This window comes from Hypanus sabinus, chromosome 15 (assembly GCF_030144855.1).
Source record: "Hypanus sabinus isolate sHypSab1 chromosome 15, sHypSab1.hap1, whole genome shotgun sequence".
NCBI classification, from domain to species: Eukaryota; Metazoa; Chordata; class Chondrichthyes; order Myliobatiformes; family Dasyatidae; genus Hypanus; species Hypanus sabinus.
Window position 1 is genome coordinate 48,134,332 of NC_082720.1, and position 22,411 is coordinate 48,156,742.

General features: G+C 41.5%; 1 long non-coding RNA gene across 1 annotated transcript in view; it reads right to left on the reverse strand.

Annotated features, from left to right (window-relative positions):
- The window catches only part of LOC132405491 (uncharacterized), a 40,695-nt gene that overhangs the window by 9,128 nt on the left and 9,156 nt on the right, over nucleotides 1-22,411 (reverse strand). The window lies entirely within an intron of this gene.

A 22,411-nucleotide genomic window follows, 5' to 3' on the forward strand; every position in this document is an offset into this window, starting at 1 on the left:
TGGTTGTCCCCTGAGGGGTTTCAATGAATAGTACAGTACTCAATACACAATTCCTTCTCCAAGAGACGATGGCAGTAATCAATGGTTCCGTTCCGCTTATGTCAGGAGACATTCCACCTGGTTGTGTATTCTGTGTCTCTCTCTCTCATTTCCTGGGTCTCAGACCCGAAATAATAGCGATCTTGCGATTCTCAAAAAGGAGGGGGCGACTTTGTACTCTTCAGCCCCTCAGAGTTGCTCCACATTTGTAACACCCCCTTCCTTCTAAGGATTTTTGCCACAGGTAAAAATTAATTAATACAGAGTCTTACAGGATTTCAGAATCTAACACAATACAAAAGAGTTTTTTTTTCACTACAGAGTAATACAGTTATACATTCAATTCAACATCTAAACACTTAGCGATTACATTGTCACTTCCCTTAATATCTTAATATCTTGGACCTTAATAAATTCTTGTAGCATCAGACTCCAATTTAAGAAACACTTATTGTTATTCCTTTTCTTCAGCAAAACAAAACTAAAGAGTTGTGATCTTAGCTTTCGTGTATATTACAAAAGTTCATGCAAATACTAATCTTTATTTTACTTTCAAACTTAACAGTCAATCTTCCATGGTGTTGCCTTTATTATTTACATGCTTTGTCGAAATCCCTTAAAACCGGATCCTGTTATTTAAAATGGCATCCTGTCAACCCTCGCCCCTTTTCCAGTTAACTCCCACATGGTTAGCTTGCATACCAGTGTGGAATAGGCTTTTGCAAGCTCCTTTCAAAGGAGTTATTTTCTCAACAATGTTTTCCACACGTAGCCCATTTTCTGAACTTACACACAATTCTTTATTTTTAAGCAAGTCGTTAGTTTTATCTTCGGGACCCTTCATTCTATTGGTTTTCAGTTTAAAATCTGCAAGCGACCTCTCTTCGTCCAACCAACATTTCAAACTCTGCCTCTTCGCAGCACACCCTTGAATAACATTAGTGGGTAGGGCACCTTTACATTCCAAATCAAACTGTAATTGATTTGCAGGCACCATGTTAACAAGCCATTGTTCCTTCAGCCTGGTTACTGCTTCTGACACCAATCCAGACTTTAAATTTTCTTCATTCAATTTAGGAACTACACTTTTCCCTTTCCCTTCAATAATAATATCCACATCACCACCCTTTATCTCCTCACTAATTTTTAACACACCTCCGAACACAAACAACTGGGAATTCTCACTTCCCATTAGTACCAAGGTTAACCCTTTCTTCACTGAACCAAGTCCATCTGACCCACAAGGACTGCATTCCTTTTTAACTGAATCAGATACCTCAGACTTTTCCTGAGTTTCATTACTAGGTTCAGTACCACGTGCATCCACATCTTGAACACACTCAAACGGGACATCTGCCTCTTCCAGGCTTTCAATACCCGTCCCCTTTTCAAATTCTAAGTTCCCCTGATCCTCCCAGGTACTCTCTGGGCAACTCCCTTCCGGAGTAAACTCAACCCTGTGGGCTGAAACAACCTCATCTGCCAACCCAGCAGACTCCTTCAAGGTAATGGCATCCTTTTCATCTAGGACTGCCCTCATTTCATTATCGGGAACACCTTTAAAATTTTCAACTTCTTCAAACAGTTCTGTCAAGCCAGACAGATCAATCATGTCCAACCCTGGACCTTCTAACTGCCTTATCTGTTTCTCACTTTTACTCCATGCCTCTATAAATTTCCTCCTGGCTAAGGGTAGGTCTACCTCCTCTCCCTTACTCTCTTTCACCTCCCTATTCTCTGTTTTACCACCCTCTAACCCCTCTTGGTACAGGGTCGGTAAAAACGTCTCAGCCAAATCAATACTGGCCTGAATTAAACTGGTCTCTTTCTCAGCTGCCTTTCTCGACATGCTGCTAGTGGTCGCGCATGCGGGAGAGATCTTGGAACCTAGGGGCGGGTCCTCAATACTTTCAGGCTGGCTCGTCAGCTTCATTGCTGACCAAACTTCACCACCAGCTAAATCATTACTCAGAAGGACGTCTACGTCAGTTCTCTGAAATTCTGATCGCACCCCTATTTCAACTGGTCCAGATACCAGCTCACAATTTATAATGATCCTATGCAAAGGCACAGCTTCTGTACCCTTTCCTATGCCTCTCAAAGCTACCTCTCCCATCTCAGGACCAAAATCTAGTACCTTACTTAGAATCAATGACTGCTCAGCTCCAGTATCTCTCCAGATCCGCACTGGAACTGGTGTTTCTCCCTCTTTCACAGACACGGTCCCTTCTGAAATAAATTTCTCACGCCCCTCTCGTATTCTATCTACCTGGGGCTTTCTCGTCGATTTACTGATCACCACAATACATCCTGTAGGGACTGCTGCTTTCCCTTTTCCTGTCTCCTTCCTCGGAGCAAAGCACTTCGATGCAATATGACCCACCTTTCCACAATTAAAACAGGTCAAGCCAGGAACCCTCCTGCCGTCTTGCCTTTCTTCCTCCTTACTTTTACCACTAGCTCCCGGCTGAATCTCTGCCTCAGCCAGTGGGCTTTCTCTACTGTTCCCACAGTCTTTCTGGTAACTCTTATTTGAGGAAAACTTTGTCTTGTGGGTTAGGACATATTCATCTGCGAACCTAGCAAATTCGGATATGGACTTATTCGGTTTCTCGTTCAAATACATCTGGATATCATCCGAAACACAACCTTTAAATTCCTCAATCAGAATTAACTCCCTTAAATGCCGAAAATCCTCTTCCATCATTTCTGCTGTACACCAATGATCCAAGAGCACACCCTTCTCATAGGCAATCTCTGCATACATCTGATTCCACACTTTCTTTAAATTTCTGAACTTTTGTCTATAGGCCTCAGGTACCAATTCGTAGGCCTGAAGAATGGCCTCTGTTACTTCCTCCTCCTCCTCCTCCTCCTCCTCCACGGACAATGCCGCATATGCCCGTTGTGCCTTCCCTTTTAACACACTTTGTAACAATGCCACCCACTGATCTCTGGGCCACTTCTGATTCACTGCCACCTTTTCAAAATGAAAGAAATAACTATCAACATCCATCTCCTCAAACGGAGGTGCTAACCTAAACTCCCTACTAACATTAAACCTCTCCTCTCGGTCTGGCCCTTGAGCGCTTCGCTCTTGCCTGAACTTCTCCATGTCCAGTTCATGTTTCCTCTGTTTCTCCTTCTCCTCATACTCCCTCTCCTTTTCAGCTCTTTCCTTCTCTTATTTGGCTCTTTCCTTCTCCTTTTCAGCTGCTTCCAGCTGTTTTAACTTAATTTCATGTTCCCTCTGCTTTTCAGCTCTTTCCTGCTCCCTTTTCACCTCTAACTCCTTTAGCTGGAGCTCATACTCCCTTTTCCTCTGTTCCGCGTCCAGCCTCAATTTCTCCAACTCTAGCTGAGCCGTCCCACTAGCTGGTATCTTTTCAGGGATATTTTCCAATACCTCAGCCGAAAACACATTCTTCACAATATAATACTGAGTTATGGCCCTCTGTTCCTCCCGCTTTTTCATTGACAACCTCACCTCTGCGAGATTTAGTCCTTTCACAATATTTATCAAGTCCGACTTTGTGGCAGCCTCTAGCACCTCCAGAGTTGGGTTTTTTATAAATTCGTCTATGTCCATCTTTGCTGGTTTCCTATCTGGTTACCCGCACAACCAGATCCAAGTTTGGACTTAAAAGCCCGATTTACTGGCCCTCCAATTTGGTATAAAATCTCGAGACGAGGCCCCACATTGTTACGAACCCCGTAACTGGGTCACTTACCAGCAAAGATAGAGACGTCCGTTGAAGTCTGATGATACTATTTTTAACAGTATTTATTAGTAAAAATACACAAAAATAATATCAATGCAAATATACAGATAATATACGTCATCAATACTAAACCTAAAAGTGTGGGTATAATAATAATCAATAAGAAATAAGCTCTATCGTTGTCTAGGGGATAATGTATTGTCCGATGGAAATATAAAGTTCATTCAGTTCATACAGGCTGCAACCGTTGGGGACTGCTGTGTGGCAATTGTTGGAGAGAGAGAGAGATTAGGAGAATGTGAACAGTTACCGCTATGGGTTTTTCCAACCTTCCTTTATGATTTCGGTCTGCCGGTGTCTCGTTGGTGTGGCCGTTCAAGTGTGATCTCTCCTTTAGCTAAACCGTTCTTCCGTGATGAGCCCGCCACCCAGGCAAGGGAGGACGCACACGAGCTCTCACCGGCTTTTGCTATAAAACGTTGTCACTGGATCTCTAGCGTTTCTCCTGGTGTGTCTGAGGGGTGTTCCCCAGACCCCTCTTTTATCCTCACTCACGGGGTCTCAGATGTCAATCAGGTTGGGATGATGCAATCCCTCAACCAGACCACTCTGGTTGTCCCCTGAGGGGTTTCAATGAATAGTACAGTACTCAATACACAATTCCTTCTCCAAGAGACAATGGCAGTAATCAGTGGTTCTGTTCTGCTTATGTCAGGAGACATTCCACCTGGTTGTGTATTCTGTGTCTCTCTCTCTCATTTCATGGGTCTCAGACCCGAAATAATAGCGATCTTGCGATTCTCAAAAAGGAGGGGGTGACTTTGTACCCTTCGGCCCCTCAGAGTCGCTTCACCTTCGTAACAGTTGGCAAATGGTTCCTTTGAGGTACACATTTACCGTGGAAACACATTGAAGATTCAAACAGCTTTGTTAGGAGAAACTAAGTAAACACATATTCTAAAAAAGTCTGAGGATGGAGAGCCGGATGGCCAACTATTGATAGATCTGCTAACAGATGTGCTAAATGACAGTATCAGTCTGGACTACAAGCTTCTTTGAGCTTGTTTACAATAGTGCAAATGATTTAAACCCATGGTTACCTGAATTGACGCAGGCCAATTAACTCAACCCTATTGTGTTAATGTTAGGCCAATGCATATGCAAATGCCACATGATCACCATATGATGAACCATATCTCTTAGTCTGTGAGCCAGCCTGTGTGCCACAAACAGTATTGTTTATTTACAAAGGTCACTACTTCAGTTTATTGTACTGTTTGCAATTTACATTGAAGAATTGCACTGGTTCTTGCTTGAATTAGTATTTGCTACTATATTCGCATAACTCCAGAATACTGTGCTGTACTTTTCTATTACCTGCCTCTCACAAAGCCGTACTGACTATCCCCAATCAAATTATGCTTCCCTAAATTCTCATAAATCCTGTCTCTAAGAATCCTCTTCATTTTTTGCCCATTACTCATGTAAACTTACTGATCTATAATTCTCAGGATTATCCCTAATACCTTTCTTGAACAATGGAGTAACATTTGCCATTCTTCAGTCTTCTGGTATCACTCCTGGCCAGTGAAGATGCGAAGATCACAACCAAAGATGCACCAATCTCTTCTCTAGTTTCTAATAGTAACCTGGGATATATCCTGTTCAGCACTAAGATGTCTGGAAAATCATTCTAATGTTCATCAAAGTTTAAGCATGCCAGCCTGATTTACACTGTGCTCACATTCACCAAGTCCCTCTCTCTGGTGAATACTGAAACAAAGTATTCATTAAAGACACAAAGACAATTGTGATCACAATTCTATCTCCTTTACCATAGCATTGGAGTGGGATAGGAACAGACAAGTTAGGAAAGTGTTTAATTGGAATAAGGGGAAATATGAGGCTATCAGGCAGGAACTTGGAAGCATAAATTGAGAACAGATGTTCTCAGAGAAACGTACGGAAGAAATGTAGCAAATGTTCAGGAGATATTTGCGTGGGTTCTGCAAAGGTATGCTCCAATGAGACAGGGAAAGGATGGTAGTATACAGGAACCGTGGTGTATGAAGTCTGTTGTAAATCTAATCAAGAAGAAAAGAGCTTACAAAAGATTCAAAAAACTAAGTAATGATAGAGATCTGGAAGATTATAAGGCTAGCAGGAAGGAGCTTTAGAAAGAAATTAGGAGAGCCATAAGGGGTCATGAGAAAGCCTTGGAAGACATTCTACAAGTATGTGAAGAGCAAGAGGATAAGATGTGAGAGAATAGGACCAACCAAGTGTGACAGTGGAAAAGTGTGTATGGAACTGGAAGAGATAGCAGAGGTACTTAATAAATACATTGCTTCAGTATTCACTACAGAAAATGATCTTGGCGATTGTAGGGATGACTTACAGCAGAAGGAAAAGCTTGAGCATGTAGATATTAAGAAAGAGGATGTGCTGGAACTTTTGGAAAGCATCAAGTTGGATAAGTCACCGGGACCAGATGAGATGTACTCCAGGCTACTTTGGGAGGTGAGCAAGGAGATTGCTGAGCCTCTGGCGATGATCTTTGCATCATCAATGGGGATGGGAGAGGTTCCAGAGGATTGGAGGGTTGCGGATGTTGTTCCATTATTCAAGAAAGGGAGTAGGGATAGCCCAGGAAATTATAGAACAGTGAATCTTACTTCAGTGGTTGATAAGTTGATCGAGAAGATCCTGAGAGGCAGGATTTATGAATATTTGGAGAGACATAATACAATTAGGAATAGTCAGCATGGCTTTGTCAAAGGCAGGTCATGCCTTATGAGCCTAATTGAATTTTTTGAGGATGTGACGAAACACATTGATGAAAGTAGAGCAGTAGATGTAGTATATATAACACTTACCCAAAAGGCTGGTATATGTCTAGGGGAAACGGAGTTCCAGCAACTCACCAACCCACCTCCCATACACGCAGGTGCTGTGAGAATCGAGTTTATGCCTCGCAAACTCGAGTATCAAACCCACAACAAATACCGTTATGAAATACACTTTAAAGAGTTTACTAAAATTAGAAGAGTATTAGGCAATACAAAATATGTATATAAGGAAAAAAACAAAAGGCGCCAACTTATCAAAGTTCAGTCTATTTAGTGCACTCGTTGGAGCTCAATCAATGAACCAATCGACCCATCTGACTGCCACACCGTCGCACCTGGGACCACCATGGTGCAGAAGGGAGAGAAGAAGATGAGGAATGCGGAGTTGAGGGGGATTCCATATTGAAAGGAACAGACAAGAGGTTCTGTCAGCCTGATAAGGGATACCCACATGGTGTGTTTCAGTTCAAGTCAGAATGTCTTCATTAGTATCTTCTTTGATATTAGTCACCAGCTTCCTTTCATAATCCATCTTTTCCTTCCTAATGATCTCCTTCATTTCCTTCTGCAAGTTTTTAAAAGCTTCCCAATCCTCTGTCTTCCCACTGGCTTTTGCTTCATTGTATGCCTTCTCTTTTGCTTTTACTTTAGCTCTGACTTCAATTGTCAGCTTTTTTAAGTAGATAAAGGGTAAAAGAGAGTCGAAGGTAGATATAGGACCAATACAAAATGACACTGGGGATATTGTAATGAGAGATGCAGAGATGGCAGAGGAACTGAATGCATATTATGCATCAGTCTTCACAGTGGAAGACGTCTGCGGTATACCGGATATTCAAGAGTGTCAGGGAAGTGAAGTATGTGCAGTGAAAATTATGACTGAGAAGGAGCTCAGGAAGCTTAATGGTCTGAGGGTGGATAAATCTCCTGGGCCTGATGGAATGCACCCTCAGGTTCTGAAGGAAGTAGCTGGAGAGATTGCGGAGGCATTAACAATGATCTTTCAAGAATCGATAGATTCTGGCATTGTACCAGATGACTGGAAAACTGCAAATGTTACTCCACTATTTAAGAAGGGTGGGAGGCAGCAGAAAGGAAACTATAGACCTGTTAGCCTGACATCAGTGATTGGGAAGGTGTTGGAATCAATTGTTCGGGATGAGATTATAGAATACCTGGAAGCACATGACAAGGTAGTGTTACGAACCCCGTAACTGGGTCACTTACCAGCAAAGATAGAGAGGTCCATTGAAGTCTGATGGTACTATTTTAACAGTATTTATTGATAAAAATACACAAAATAATATCAATGCAAACATACAGATAATATACGTCGTCAATACTAAATCTAAAAGTGCGGGTATAATAATAATCAATAAGAAATAGCTCTATCGTTGTCTAGGGGATAATGTATTGTCCGATGGAAATATCAAAGTCACTGTTAGTTCGTTCAGGCTGCGGCGTTTTGGCTTGAGAGAAAGACAGGTTAAAACTTGCCCAGTCCTTTTATGATGTCAATCCTTCGAGAGTCGTTGGGAGTTGGTTTCCCCGTTGTTAGCTAAAAGCCATTCTCCCGTGGTAAAAGCCACCGGTTCTGGGGCAAATGGAACCGAACGCACGTGGCCTCCTCCCACCAGCTTCCGCTATTACGGGATCGCTAGCGTTTCTTCTGGTGCGTCTGAGGGGCTGTTCCCACAGACCCTCTTTTATCCTGACTCACAGGGTCTCAGATGTCAATCAGGTTGGGGTGATGCAATCCCTCCCTCAACCAGCCCACTTTGCCTGAGGGCTTCCACGAAGCACAGTATTGTAATACACAAGTCCGTCTCCAAGAGACAATGGCCGTTTCCTGTAGCTTTTATATCGCCGGGGGGGGGGGGGGGGGGGGGGGGTCAAGGCATTCTGCATGTCTCTCTCTCATTTCCTGGGTCTCCTGACCCAAATCAATAGCGATCCTGCGATTCTCAAAAAGGAGGGGGCTGCAGGCGTAACAGTAGGCTAAAGCCAGCATGGTTTCCTGATAAGAAAATTCTGCTTGACTAACCGACTGCTATTTCTTGAGGAAATTACAAGTAGTGTAGACAAAGGAGATGCAGTAAATGTGGTGTACTTGGATTTTCAGAAGGTCTTTGACAAAGTGACACACAGGAGGCTGCTTAGCTAGATAAGAGCCCATGGAATTACAAACAAGTTACCAGCATGGGTGGAGCATTGGTTGATTGGCAGAAAGCAGAGAATGGGAATAAAGGGATCCTGTTCTGGTTAGCTGCTGGTTACCAGTGGAGTTCCACAGGGGTTGGTGTTGGGACCGCTGTTCTTTATGACGCACGTCAATGATTTGGACTACGGGATTAATGGATTTGTGGCTAAATTTGCCAATGATACAAAGATAGGTGGAGGAGTGGGTAGTGTTGAGGAAACAGAGAGCCTGCGAAGAGACATAGATAGTTTAGGGGAATGGACGAAGAAGTGCCAAATGAAATACAATGTTGGAAAGTGTATGGTCATGCACTTTGGTGGAAGAAATAAGCAGGCAGACTATTATGTAGATGGGGAGAGAATTCAAAACACAGAGATGCAAAGGGACTTGGGAGTCCTTGTGCAGGATAACCTAAAGGTTAACCTCCAGATGGTGAAGAAGGTGAATGTAATGTTGGCATTCATTTCTAGAGGTATAGAATATAAGAGCAGGGATGTGATGTTGACACTCTATAAGGCACTCGTGAGACCACACTTGGAGTATTGTGTGCAGTTTTGGGTTCCTTATTTTAGAAAGGATATATTGACATTGGAGAGGGTTCAGAGAAGATTCACGAGAATGATTCCAGGAATGAAAGGGTTACTGTATGAGGAAGGGGATCTCAAAGAAACATTCCGAATGTTAAAAGACCTGAACAGATTAGATATGGCAAAGTTTTTTCCCCAAGGTAGGGGAGTCTAGGACAAGAGGGCATGACTTCAGAATTGAAGGACGTCCATTTAGAACAGAGATGTTGAAAAATTACTTTAGTCAGAGGGTGGTAAATCTGTGGAATTTGCTGCCATGAGCAGCTGTGGAGGTCAAGACATTGGGTGCATTTAAGGCAGAAATAGGTAAGTTCTTTATTAGCCAGGGCATCAAAGGGTATCAGGAGAAGGCAGGGGAGTGGGAATGACTGGAAGAATTGGATCAGCCATGATTGAATGGTAGAGTGGACTTGATGGGCTGAATGGTCTACTTCTGCTCCTATATCTTATGGTCTTATGGTCTTAAGTGTGTGTTTTCTATTCACTGCCTCCTTACGATATCTAGAGCTTCTGATGCCCTACTAGCACCTAGTGTAGTACTATGGAATTTGATTTTTCTCATAAAGAGTGCGATGATGAGTCACACAAGATAAAACAAGCATTGCACAAGTGTTGCACATCCCTTTTGTACAGGTCACATCTTCCCCAAAGGAGATCCAAATGATCCAGAGATCTGAACCCATACTCCCTGCACCAGTTCCTCAGCCACGCATTCATCTGCCAAATCATCCTATTCTTAACCTCACTAGCGTGTGGCACAGGCAACAATCCAGAGATTATTGCCCTGGAGCTCCTGCCTTTCAGTTTTCTACTCAGCTTCCTAAAATCTCTCAAACTATTAAACTTCAATCTGTACCATTGTGTCTATTACTTTGCTCCTGTCTGTGACATATGATGTGCTATGACATCTTCCTTCCTCTCTGTTACAGAGTATTCTGGAGTTAAATTAATATAGCAGATATTAGTTCAAAGAAGGACTGGTGTTCAAATTGCAAGCAGTACATTGAAATTAAAAGCGCAGGTTGGCCAACAGAATAAGAGGTATGTTTTGCAAAATGGTGACTATGACTCACAGTGTTTAAATCAGCTAAAAATCTATTCATGTTTTGCACTTGGGTGTGGGCTCCACTGCTTCAATTTGACTTGAAGTTTCAGTCTGGCTCCAGCAATGGCATCATGTATCTGATATTGAGTACAGTGCTTTGGTGTTGGATTATACTTTCAGGTTTCTGTTTTGAAGTATCCATGTACAGCCCTCTAAAGTGGAGTTCTGAAACAAGAAGAAAATGCTGGGGTAGCAGAATTGGAATCAGAATCAGGATTAACATCTCTGCTATATGTCAAAAATTTGTTGTTTTGCGGCAGCAGAACATTGCAATACATAAATTATTATAAACAAAAAGATATATATAGTGCCTTGAAAAATATTCAGCCCCATAACTATTTTCATTTTTTACTGTTTCGTTTTCTAAAATTTCTAAAATATTGAAGCCGGATTTTCTGAGATAATCCACAAAACTTTGTGCATCATGTCAATCAAAAGAAAAGTTCCAAAACCTGTCAACAGTTTACTGAAAATTAAAATCCAAAATTGTGAGGCTGTAAAACTATTCATCCCCTTTGTAATCACTATGCTAACTTTCCTCAGGTGCAGAACAATATGTTACCTCACCAACTCACCTAATTTGTTGATGTATGTAGAAAATTGATATCACCTGATTTCAATGAATTCATAAGAATAAATCACCTTCTCTCCGTAAGGTGCAGCAGAGTGGTAGATCTTCAACAGACCAATCAAAACTGAAGACAAGAGTATTCGTTTCAGGGAAATAATAATAGCAAAGCACCGATCTGGAGAAGGGTATAAGGCATTGAACATACCACTGAGCTCAGTGAAACCACAGACACACTACCTAGGTCAGGCCAGCCCTCTAAACAGTCGCCAGAGGAGAATGACTTTTATGTAACAGAGGTTATATGATGCCAACAGCCAGTCTGAATGAGCAGCAGAATTCAATGGCTGCAACGGGAGATGAAGTTCATGACTCCACAATCTCTAAGGCCTTGTACAAAATGGGTATTTATGGAGGAGTGGCAAGGAAGAAGCTCTGGCTAAAAAAAAAAGCATATCCTTGCCTATAAAAACTTTGCAAAGCATCACTTAGCAGATACTAAAAAGATATGGAAGAAGATCTTGTGGTTGTATGAGACTAAAGTGGAACTTTTTGGCCTCAACACCAAGTGGTAACTGTGGCATAAATTTAATACTGCACATCAGCCAGGTAACACCATCCCTACTGTATAGTAAGCTGGAGGTAGCATCATGCTCTGGGATGTTTTTCAGTAGCTGAGACTGGAAATCTAGTCAGTAGAGTGGAGTGATCTAGGAATGATGGTGCATAGTTCCCTGAAGGTAGAATCTCATGTGGATAGGGTGGTGAAGAAAGCTTTTGGTATGTTGGCCTTTATAAATCAGAGCATTGAGTATAGGAGTTGGGATGTAATGTTAAAATTGTACAAGGCATTGTTAAGGCCGAATTTGGAGTATTGTGTACAGTTCTGGTCACCGAATTATAGGAAAGATGTCAACAAAATAGAGAGAGTACAGAGAAAATTTACTAGAAGGTTACCTGGGTTTCAGCACCTAAGTTACAGGGAAAAGTTGTATGTAGGTCTTTATTCTTTGGAGCGTATAAGGTTGAGGGGGGACTTGATAGAGGTATTTAAAATTATGAGGAGGATAGACAGAGTTGATGTGGATAGGCTTTTTCCATTCAGAGTAGGGGAGATTCAAACAAGAGGATATGAGTTGAGAGTTAGGGGGCAAAAGTTTAGGAGTTACACCAGGGGGAACTTCTTTACTCAGAGAGTGGTAGCTGTGTGGAATGAGCTTCCATTAGAAGTGGTAGAGGCAGGTTCTGTATTGTCATTTAAAGTAAAATCAGATAGGTATATGGACAGGAAAGGAATGGAGGGTTTTGGGCTGAGAGCGGGTCAGTGGGACTAGGTAAGAGTAAGCGTTCGGCACGGACTAGAAGGGCCAAGATGGCCTGTTTCCGTGCTGTAATTGTTATATGGTTATATATGATAGATGGGAAGATGAATGCTGCTAAATATTGAGAGATCCTGGATGAAAACCTGCTACCTTCTGCCAGAAAGCTCAAACTGAGAAGGAAGTTCATCTTTCAGCAGGACAATGACCCAGAGCAACCATAGAGTGGCTTCAGATGAAGAAAATTGATGTCCTTTAGTGGCCCAGTCATAATCCTGATCTTAATCTGATTAAACACCTCTGGCAAGACCTCGAGACTGATGTCCACCACTGCTCCCCAACTAATCTGGCACAGCTTGAGCAATTGTCCAAGGAGGAATGGGTAAATCTTGCTCCATCATGTTATGCAAAGCAGAGAATAATCCAAGAAGACTATTGGCTATAGTAGTTGTGAGAGGTGATTCAACCAGGTACTGAGCAAAAGGGGATGAACTGCTGACATTTCAGTTTTTGAATTTTTAGTTTTTCATACTTTACAATTTTCCCTGATTTTAGGCTCTGCTGTGAAAAAGGAGCATGTAATTCACAAATAAAATTTCTCAGTTAAATTGATCAAAACCTCTGGTTGTAATATTCATTTATGTGAACAAAGGGTTGGTAGCTGAATACTTTTTCAAGGTATTGTGTGTGTATGTATGTACAAACATACATACATACATGTGTGTGTATGTGTGTATGTATATATAGTAAATAAGTAGTGCAAAAAGAGAGGAAAGGAATACTGAGGTAGCGTTCATGGGTCATTGTCGATTCAGAAATCTGTTCTCCGTCATACGTTCTTTGTAGTTGCATCAATATGTTGGGCCCAGGATAGATCGTCAAGAGATGTTGACAACCAGGAATTTGAAACATCCTTTCTAGGGCCGATCCCTCAATGAGGGAAAGTGTGTGTTCCTTCAACTTCCCCTTCTTGAAATCCACAATCAATTCCTTGATCTCACTGATGTTACACATAAGGTTGTTGTTGTGACATCACTCAACTCTTTAATCTATTTTGCTCTTCTACACTTCCTCATCACCATTTGAAACTCTGCCAACAATAGTTGTGCCTTTGGCAAATTTATAGGCGGTGTTTAAGTTGTGCTGTGCCCTACAGTCAGGGTGTAGAGAGAGTGGAGCAGTGAGTTAACCACATCTCCTTGAGGTGTGCCCGTGTTCACTGCCAGCAAGGAGGAGGCATTATTTCCAATCCTCAGAGACTGTGGTTTTTCGGTGAGGAGGTCAAGAATCCAGTTGCAGAGGGAGTTACAGAGGCCCAGGTTTGGAGCTTGTTGATCAGAATTGAGGGTATGATTATGTTGAATGCCTAGTTGTAATCAATAACAGCAGCCTGACAAAGGTATTACTATTATTTAGGTGATCCAAGGTCAAGCAGAGAACCGATGAGATAACATTGCCTGTAGACCTACTGTGGCGATAGAGAAGTTGTAACAGATCCGAGCCCTTGCTTAAGCAGGAGCTTACTCTAGCCATGATCTTCCTCTCAAAACACTTTATTGCAGTAAATGTGAGCACCACTGGGCAATAGTAATTGAGGCAGCTCACCCTGCTCTTCCTGGGCAATGGTATGATTGTTACCCTTCTCTTCGTTTTACACTAGATATAGATGATTTAGATTATGGATTAAATGGTTTTGTGGCTAAGTTTGCAGATGATACCAAGATAGGTAGAGAAACAGGAAGTGTTTAAGAAACGGAAAGGTTGCAGAGAGACCTAGTCAGTTTAGGAGAGTGGGCAAAGAAATGGCAGATGAGATACAATGTTGAGAAATGTACGGTTGTACAGTTTGGAAGAAGAAACAATTGGGCAGATTATTATTTAGATGGGGAGAAAATTCAAAAATCGGAAGTGCAAAGGGACTTGGGGGTCCTAGTGCAGGATACCCTAAAGGTTAACCACCAGGTTGGATCGGCAGTAAGGAAAGCGAATGCTATGTTGATATTCATTTCAAGAGGAATAGTGTATAAGAGTAAGGAGGTGTTGATGGGGCACTGGTGAGACCCCATTTGGAATACTGTGTGCAGTTTTGGGCCCCCTATCTTAGAAAGGATGTGCTGATGTTGGAGAGAGTCCAGAGAAGATTCACTAGGATGATTCCTGGAATGCAGGGACTAACATATGAGGAGTGTTTATCGGCTCTTGGATTGTATTCATTAGAGTATAGAAGAATTAGAGAGGATCTCATAGAAATATTTCGAATGTTGAAAGGATTGGACAGAGTAGATGTGGAAAGGCTGTTTCCCTTGGTGGGTGAGTCCAGGACAGGAGGTCACAGTCCTAGAATTAGAGGGTACCCATTTAAAACAGAGATGAGGAGAAGTTTTTTTAGCCAGAGAGTTGGGGATTTATGGAATTCGTTGCCACATACAGCTGTGGAGGCCCAATCATTGAAGGTTTTTAAGGAGGAGATGGACAGGTATCTGATTAGTCAGGGTATCAAGGGATATGGGAAAAAAGCCAGAAACTGGAACAAGATGGGAGAATAGTTTAGCTCATGGTGGAGTGGCAGAGCAGATGCGATGGGCCGAACAGCCTACTTCTGCGTCTCTGTCTTGTGATCTTGTGAAACAGATGGGAACCTCCGACTGCAGCAGTGAGAGATTGAAGATGTCCTTGCACGCTCCCACCAGCTGGTTGGCATTTATTTTCCGAACCCTACCAAGTACACCATCAGGTCCTAACACCATACAAAGGCTCACCCTTTTGAAAGATGTCTGACATCTGCATCTGTGGAAAGAGAATCAAGCGTCAACAGTTCAGCTTGAAGACCCTTTGATCCCTGCAGCCTTCTAGGAAGTGGTAACTCTGGCCATGAGTGCACCTATACAGTTCATCAGCCAATGCCAGATGATACTAGATGCAGATGTATAGCTCCTCACCACTAATGCCAACAGCATGTGCAAAATGTAAGGCCAGTGGCCTGAATGGCCAGTACACATGACAGACATGGAACCAGAAGTTTTCACTGAAGTCCCAAAAAACCTAGTAACTTTCAGAATGGACCAGAATTCTGGATCAAACCTAGTCAAATTAACAGCATGGTGGCTAAATTTTTGAGCAACACACACACACACACACAAAGTTCTGGAGGAACTCAGCAAGTCAGACAGCATCAATGGAGGGGAATGAATAGTGAACGTTTCAGTCTGAGACCCTTCATCAGGATTGAAAAGGGAGGAGGCAGAAACCAGAGTAAGAAGCTGGGAGCAGGGGAAGGACTACAAGCTGGCTGGTGATGGGCCAAACTACAGTAGGTGAGAGGGAAAATGGGTTGGAGGACAAAATGGATGAGTGAAAGGGCTGAAAAGAAAGGAATCAGATAGGAGAGGACAGGGAGGAGGAGAGGAACCAGAGGGAGGTGACGGGGAGATGAGAAGAAAAACAGGAGGGAGGGTAAAAATTATTACGTTAGAGAAATCAGTGTTCATACCATCAGGTTGAAACTTGGGTATGCAGAGACCTGAAGCATAGATTTTGCATTTACCATATAACCATATTGTTATAACCATACAACAATTACAGCACGGAACCAGGTCATCTCAGCCCTTCTAGTCTATGCTGAACCAACACAGCCCTAAAGTGTGCTGGGGACAACCCATAAACATCACTGTGGTTCTGGCACCAACATAGCATGCACAGAACTTACTAACGCTAACCCATGCATCTTTAGAATGTGTGAGGAAACTGGAGCACCTGAAGGAAACCCACGCTGTCACGGTGAAAAAGTAGAAACTCCTTACAGACAGTGGTGGGAATTGAATTAATATTAATTAAATATATGGATTTTTATAGTGTAACACCCTGGAAAAGGTTTCACTGCTAATGTAATAGCCCTTCTGTAGAAGCAGTGTTTGAGTTATGGTTAGCGATAACGGGTGTTTTGAAATGTGAGCAGGGTCATTTATTTGGCGGGTGATGAAGAGAGAAGCTGGAGAGAACCAGTCGCATAATGTAACCCGGTGGGGAGATTGTGATTCGATGGAACTGGGCAACAAGATCAATTGAAGATTGGTGAATTGAGCTCTAACTGGTGCACATTTGACTGTTTAATTATAATGGGCCCTTTTTGTTTTTTTCTTTTTTTTCCTTAATAACCCTTTAGTTAAGATTCAAAAATATAATTCCTTTAATCGTATGTAGTGTGCTGACTGTTGTTTCTTGGCACTGAGTCATAACAGGGTAACAAATTACACAGCATAAACACAAACCAGTGTTGGGGTGGGAGAGCCGCCTCAACCTCACAGGTTTGGCGGGATCAGAATGTGTCTTCCTTGGACTTACGCAGCCAAGGAAACCAGCAGGGTTTCAATAGCAATCACAGTAACAGTTATTACATGACCCAAAATCTACCTACCCTGGACAAAATAAACATTTTTTTGAAAATACAGTTCAACATCCTAATTGATCCAGTTCCTATTCTGCAGTATTTATGTATGTATTTACAGATAAGATCATGCCAGATTGCTATGTTGCTCTGCTGGTCTTTCCTAACAAGGGTGTGGGACTATGAGATAATGCAATTTGATCACCCTGCAGCAATTGCCTCGTAACATTCTGATACTTCCATGTGTACAAGCAACTATGAGAAACATTGATTTTTTTGAAGAACCTGGAATGCATCCTTTTCTAGCCAGTCATACTAATATTTCAGTAGAAATAACGTCAAACTAATGGGCATATTCATTGATCCAGAAAATCTGACAATGTGAGTGAAAGGCTCTGAATGGAATTGACAGCGAAGACCTGACATACTGAACGTCCATCAGTTTGTCAGATCTGATTTTACATGTCAAACTCTGAGTTAACTGGGCATGAGTTTACAATGATGACTTCGAATCATTAAACTAATGGAATATGCCCATCTTGATGAAAGGCCATTGATCTGAAAAGTTAACTTAGTTTCTCTCTCCACAGATGCTGCCTGAACTGGCCAAGATCTTCTGTTTTTGTTAGCTGTCAACTCTATAGCTTCCAAATTGATACAAAAATTAACATATTTATAACCTCAAAGGCATTCTTGCCATTAAACTACATAAAGTAGGAATTGCCCATAGGTTCTTCTACATTATTATTTATTAACAAGTTAACATTAATTTCAAACTAAATGTCATTAAATGACAGCATTCAACTAATTGCAGTCTCTAATTAAACTATACACTGTATAACAAAAGGCAAAGTATATAGTGCACATAGTTTTTTAACTATGTTTTTTAACATTCAATATAGAATAAAACTGATAATCGAATATACTGTGGATATGGTGATACTAGATTGGCAGATTTTCTACTCTAGCAAGTTATTCTATGAATAACCCAACACATTATTCACTACTTTTAAATTCACTTTTTTTAAAGATGTAATATAGCCAATTTTCTAAAAATCTGCAAAATTTAAAAACCTGAGGAGCAGGAGCTAATCGGTTTGAAGACAACGTGGGAACTGGTTTGCTAGTAAGCTGAAAGGGAACACAGTAAACACTATCTGTTGAGTTTATTGTCAAACTATCAGGATTTCACAATAGATAGTAGATTCAACATACTTTATATATTTTGTCCCTACAATAATAACAATGTGATGTTAACAAAACAACACACTAGTACTCACAAGGTAATGAATGCCTGACATAGGGGAACACTGTGCATACAAACAAGCTTTTGGGAGACTGGCAGAATGGCTGGAGGTGGATTTGCTGGCTGCTGAAGAGCTGGGTGTGAGCAGGGTTTCCCACACCCACCTCACCTCCAAGCCACAACAATTAGAGAGTGGGTTGAGCCAAGCAGCACAGGGAGTGTTGGGCAGTCTCACTCCCTCACTCATTGAATCAGCGAGACCAGCTGGAAGCTGTTCTTTCTGCCTGATTACACTTGCGTCAGAATTGTTTTAGTGATCCTCCCCTCTACACATTTTTATTCATTTCTTAATTACAAGCAGGCCAAATACAAACATTTCTCAGGAACAGAATCCTGTTGTAAATTGAAATCTACCTATATAATACTTCACATCATCAATTAAACAGTTAGCTATAAGTACCTGGTCAACAGCATAAATTATATCGATTCACCTGTTTTCTTAATGTTTACAATTTTCTCAAGTGTAAGAATGTTTTGATACCCATAAAATGTCCATCCTAGATATACTTGATTCTGTGATAATGATGTTGTTTAGTCTCCTGACATGGCTGTTAGCTGAGTTGGGGAATGGTAGGACAAATTCTGTTTCAGCAGAAAAATCTGACAAAGTACGCTGATCTGAATCAGAAACTAATTCTGCAGAGAGGTCATGGTTGTACAAACAGGACTTCAGTGGACTGCAGACATATGATTCAAACGGTGGCACTTCTGACCTCTTTTGGAAGAATAGTCCAATTTCTGTTGAAAAATTCTTTGTATAAGATGGAAGAGCTAGCCATCTCCATACTGGAGCTTGAGCAGAAAGCACCAAGAAGGACTTCTCCTGATCATTAATATCTTGATCAATCAAAACATATTACAATATCTGATACTTCAATCAGAATTTGAAGATCCTCTCCAAAACTCATCCATAAAGCAGTGCAACACTTCCCCGAAGTATTACACTGAACAACTCCTCATATCTGCTGTCATCTTAAATCAACAAATGATCCACAATCAACCAATATCTTCACAGAAATTTATTTAACACTGGTCTTATCAACAGTACCATACTGCAAACTTTCATCTACCTCTGAAAAGGTACTACTGATTCTTCCTCAGATGCTTGTGCTTGTGGTGTATGTAGAAAACACCTCAAGATAGTTATCCAGGTCTTTCCTTGAACGTACAAGAATTTCTTGCTGAATGCATGACACAAAGCTATAGGCAAAACTGACATTGCTATTACCATTTTCTTTCATGTGGCCAACACCCACATTTCAGATTCATGCTTCACACAAAACTGCATTATTTTTGTGAATATTTTTTCCATGAGGAAGCTACTTTTCATGCTCTGTCAAACATTAAGCTATCTTTTTTAACCAGTTCTATCTGACATCTGTCTACAATCAATCCACAAACCAAGGACTCTGCTGCCACAGAGTTGCTGACAAAAACCAATCAGTCATCTGGACTTAAGAGTGTAGAACATAGAAAACTTCAGCCCTGGACGGGCTGTTTGGCCCATGATATTGTGCCGATCTTGATGCTAATTTGTACTAAATGTCCTCCTCCCTGTGTATCATCCATATCCCTCCAATCTGTTTATATTCTTGTGTCTATCTACCAGTTCCAGATTCCCTGTTTCCTCCCTCCATCCTGTCTTTTAATAGCAAGTTATACTTATATCTTCTTTGAGCCACGCATTCAACTCCCTGTTCCTCTAAATCCCTCGAGAATTTACTCATTGCTTTGATGACAATTCAGAGAATTTTATTTTGAGGTTCTACCTTCAATTTGGTCCCAGGCTGTACAAGTTCCCTCAGCAAAATGTTTTATCAAGACATAACTATCTCTATGGCCTTCACTGCAGGGCTTCCTCAGAGCAGCATTCTGAATCCAACCGCTCAGCTGCTCGGGATTAGCATAAACTCAGAGGCGAGAAGTGTCATTGTTTACTTACATTTGCCACTGCTCAGCAAAGAAGTTGCCTGCATCAAGTTAGACCTTGACAACATTCAGGCATAGGGTGATAACCGTCAACTGACATCCATGTCACAAAATTTTCAAACACAAACATGTTTCCAACAGGACACAGGCAACTGAGTGACAGGTGGAGGGCGGGGGGCTAGGATGGAAGAGGAAGTGGGGGAGAATGGTGCCCTAGCAGAGGAAAGCCACATTGGTCAGGTCTCTGTCACTGTGCTTGGCTTAGTGGCTCAGACAGGAGGGGGGAAAGAGGAGTGCATTAGTAGTAGGGAATTCCATAGTTAGAAAAGCAGACAGGGGATTCTGTGGATGTGAAAGAGCCACTCAGGCAATATGTTGCCTCCTAGCTGCTAGGGTCAGGGATGCTTCAGATCAGGTCCAAAGGGACAGAGGGAGCAGTTGGAAGTCACAGTACATATTGGTACCAACAATATACTGTAGGTAGGAAAAGGGAGGAGGTCCTGAAGAGAGAATATAGGGAATTAGGTAGAAAGCCGAAAAGCAGGACCTCCAGGGTAGTCATTTCTGGTTTGCTGCCTGTGTCATGTGCCAGTGCGGGTGAGAATAGGATGATTAGGCAGAAGCTGGCCTGGCTGAACAAACTGTGTTACTGTTATGGCAGGGACTCACATACATCAAACAAATGCTGGTTTAAAAGTGAAACTTGCAGAAAGTGCAACAGAGTAGGACACATACAAAGAGCATGTCAGGTAGACAAAAATAAATAGATTGTCCAGGAAAGAGAGAAAGAGAAAAAGTTGTTGCAGTTTCAAAAAGAGCACTAAACTAATCTGCATGCTGTTGATGAAAAATCTGATAATGATGAGAGTGACACAGGATTGTATAACCTTAAAATTGATAGTGTGAAAACTAACCAGAGACAAGCAATATGACTTACACCGGAAGAGAAAGGCAAATCTATTAAAATGGAATTGGACACTGGTTCAGCTGTTTCAGTCATTCTACAAAATGAATTTGAATAGCATTTGAAAGATTCTGAACTGAAGCTTGCAGGTATCCAACTAAGAACTTATACTGAAGAAAAGACCACTCCTGTGGGAATGATATCCATACAGTGAAATACAACAACCTACTAGACATATTGGTCTTGTATGTGGTAAGAACAAGAGGACCAGCATTGTAGGGACATGAGTGACTGAGAATCTACAACTTGATGAGAGATCCATCCACCATTTGCATGATACATCTGCTGCAATGAAGCCAAATGAAAATGAATTAAGAATGATCCTGGATGATGCTACAGCAAAGTTCAAGAATGTTATTGGAACTCAAACATATCAAGGGTAAAATAGCATTAAATGAAAGCGCCACAACCAAGTTTTGCAAAGCCCATCCAGTTCCTTATACCATCCATGATAAAGTAGCCAGTGAGCTAGCTCTTATTGAGAAATGTACCTGACATAATCATTATATATACCTGAAATATAATCACTATGTATTAGCTATTTACTATACTATGTAATCACTTCTAGGTACTGAATATTACTATGTATTATTTTACTAGACACATGTTGCTATGTGTTGTTTTAACTAGATACATTGTACTCTCTTAGCTGCATACTGTGGCACTTACAGAACACCTGTTTAGCTAGCAGCACTATTAGCTGAAATATACCCCACGTATTACACTCAGCCTTTGTTTAGTAAGAGATAACGGTGGCGGAAAGGATGGTGCGAGCAGGAATGTAATGTGAGGGATGTTGTCTGGAAAACAGATAACCTTGGCCAGGAATAAGGTCCCAATGCAAACGGGTGAAACATAACGGTAGCGCACCGCAGGTGAGGCAAGAGCGATTAATTAATTCATATATACATGATATGCAATTAAAACTCGATTGGGTATGGCGATGAAACCGAAATGTAACTGAGATAAGTAATTACTATAAAGAATGCTGTACACCGGAGCTCGGCGGGCTTTCGGTGACAATTTCATTGATTGCCTCAGCCTTTGTTTGCAAATAAAGGTTTAATTTTCTTGAAGAATTGTCTGTGTCTCCAGGTCATTTCAAGTAACCACAACACTCTCATGGAGGCTAAGGGAATTCTTTCCATGGTTGAGTGGAACCCATGGGGAATACCATGGATCTCAGTAGCCATGAAGAATAGGTCTGTCAGGGTTTATGGTAGTTTTAAGGTTACCATCAACCCAATACTGAAAGTAGATCAGTGCCACCTGCCCAGGATAGAGGATCTTTGCAAACCTTTCTAGAGGAAAACACTTCAGCAAAGTGGACTTCGCTGAGGACTACTTACTGATGGAGACAGAAGAAGAGTCCAAAGTGTTTCTCAGTCACAAGAGGCTTTATCATTGTAATAGGCTTATTTTTGGAGCATCTGCACCTG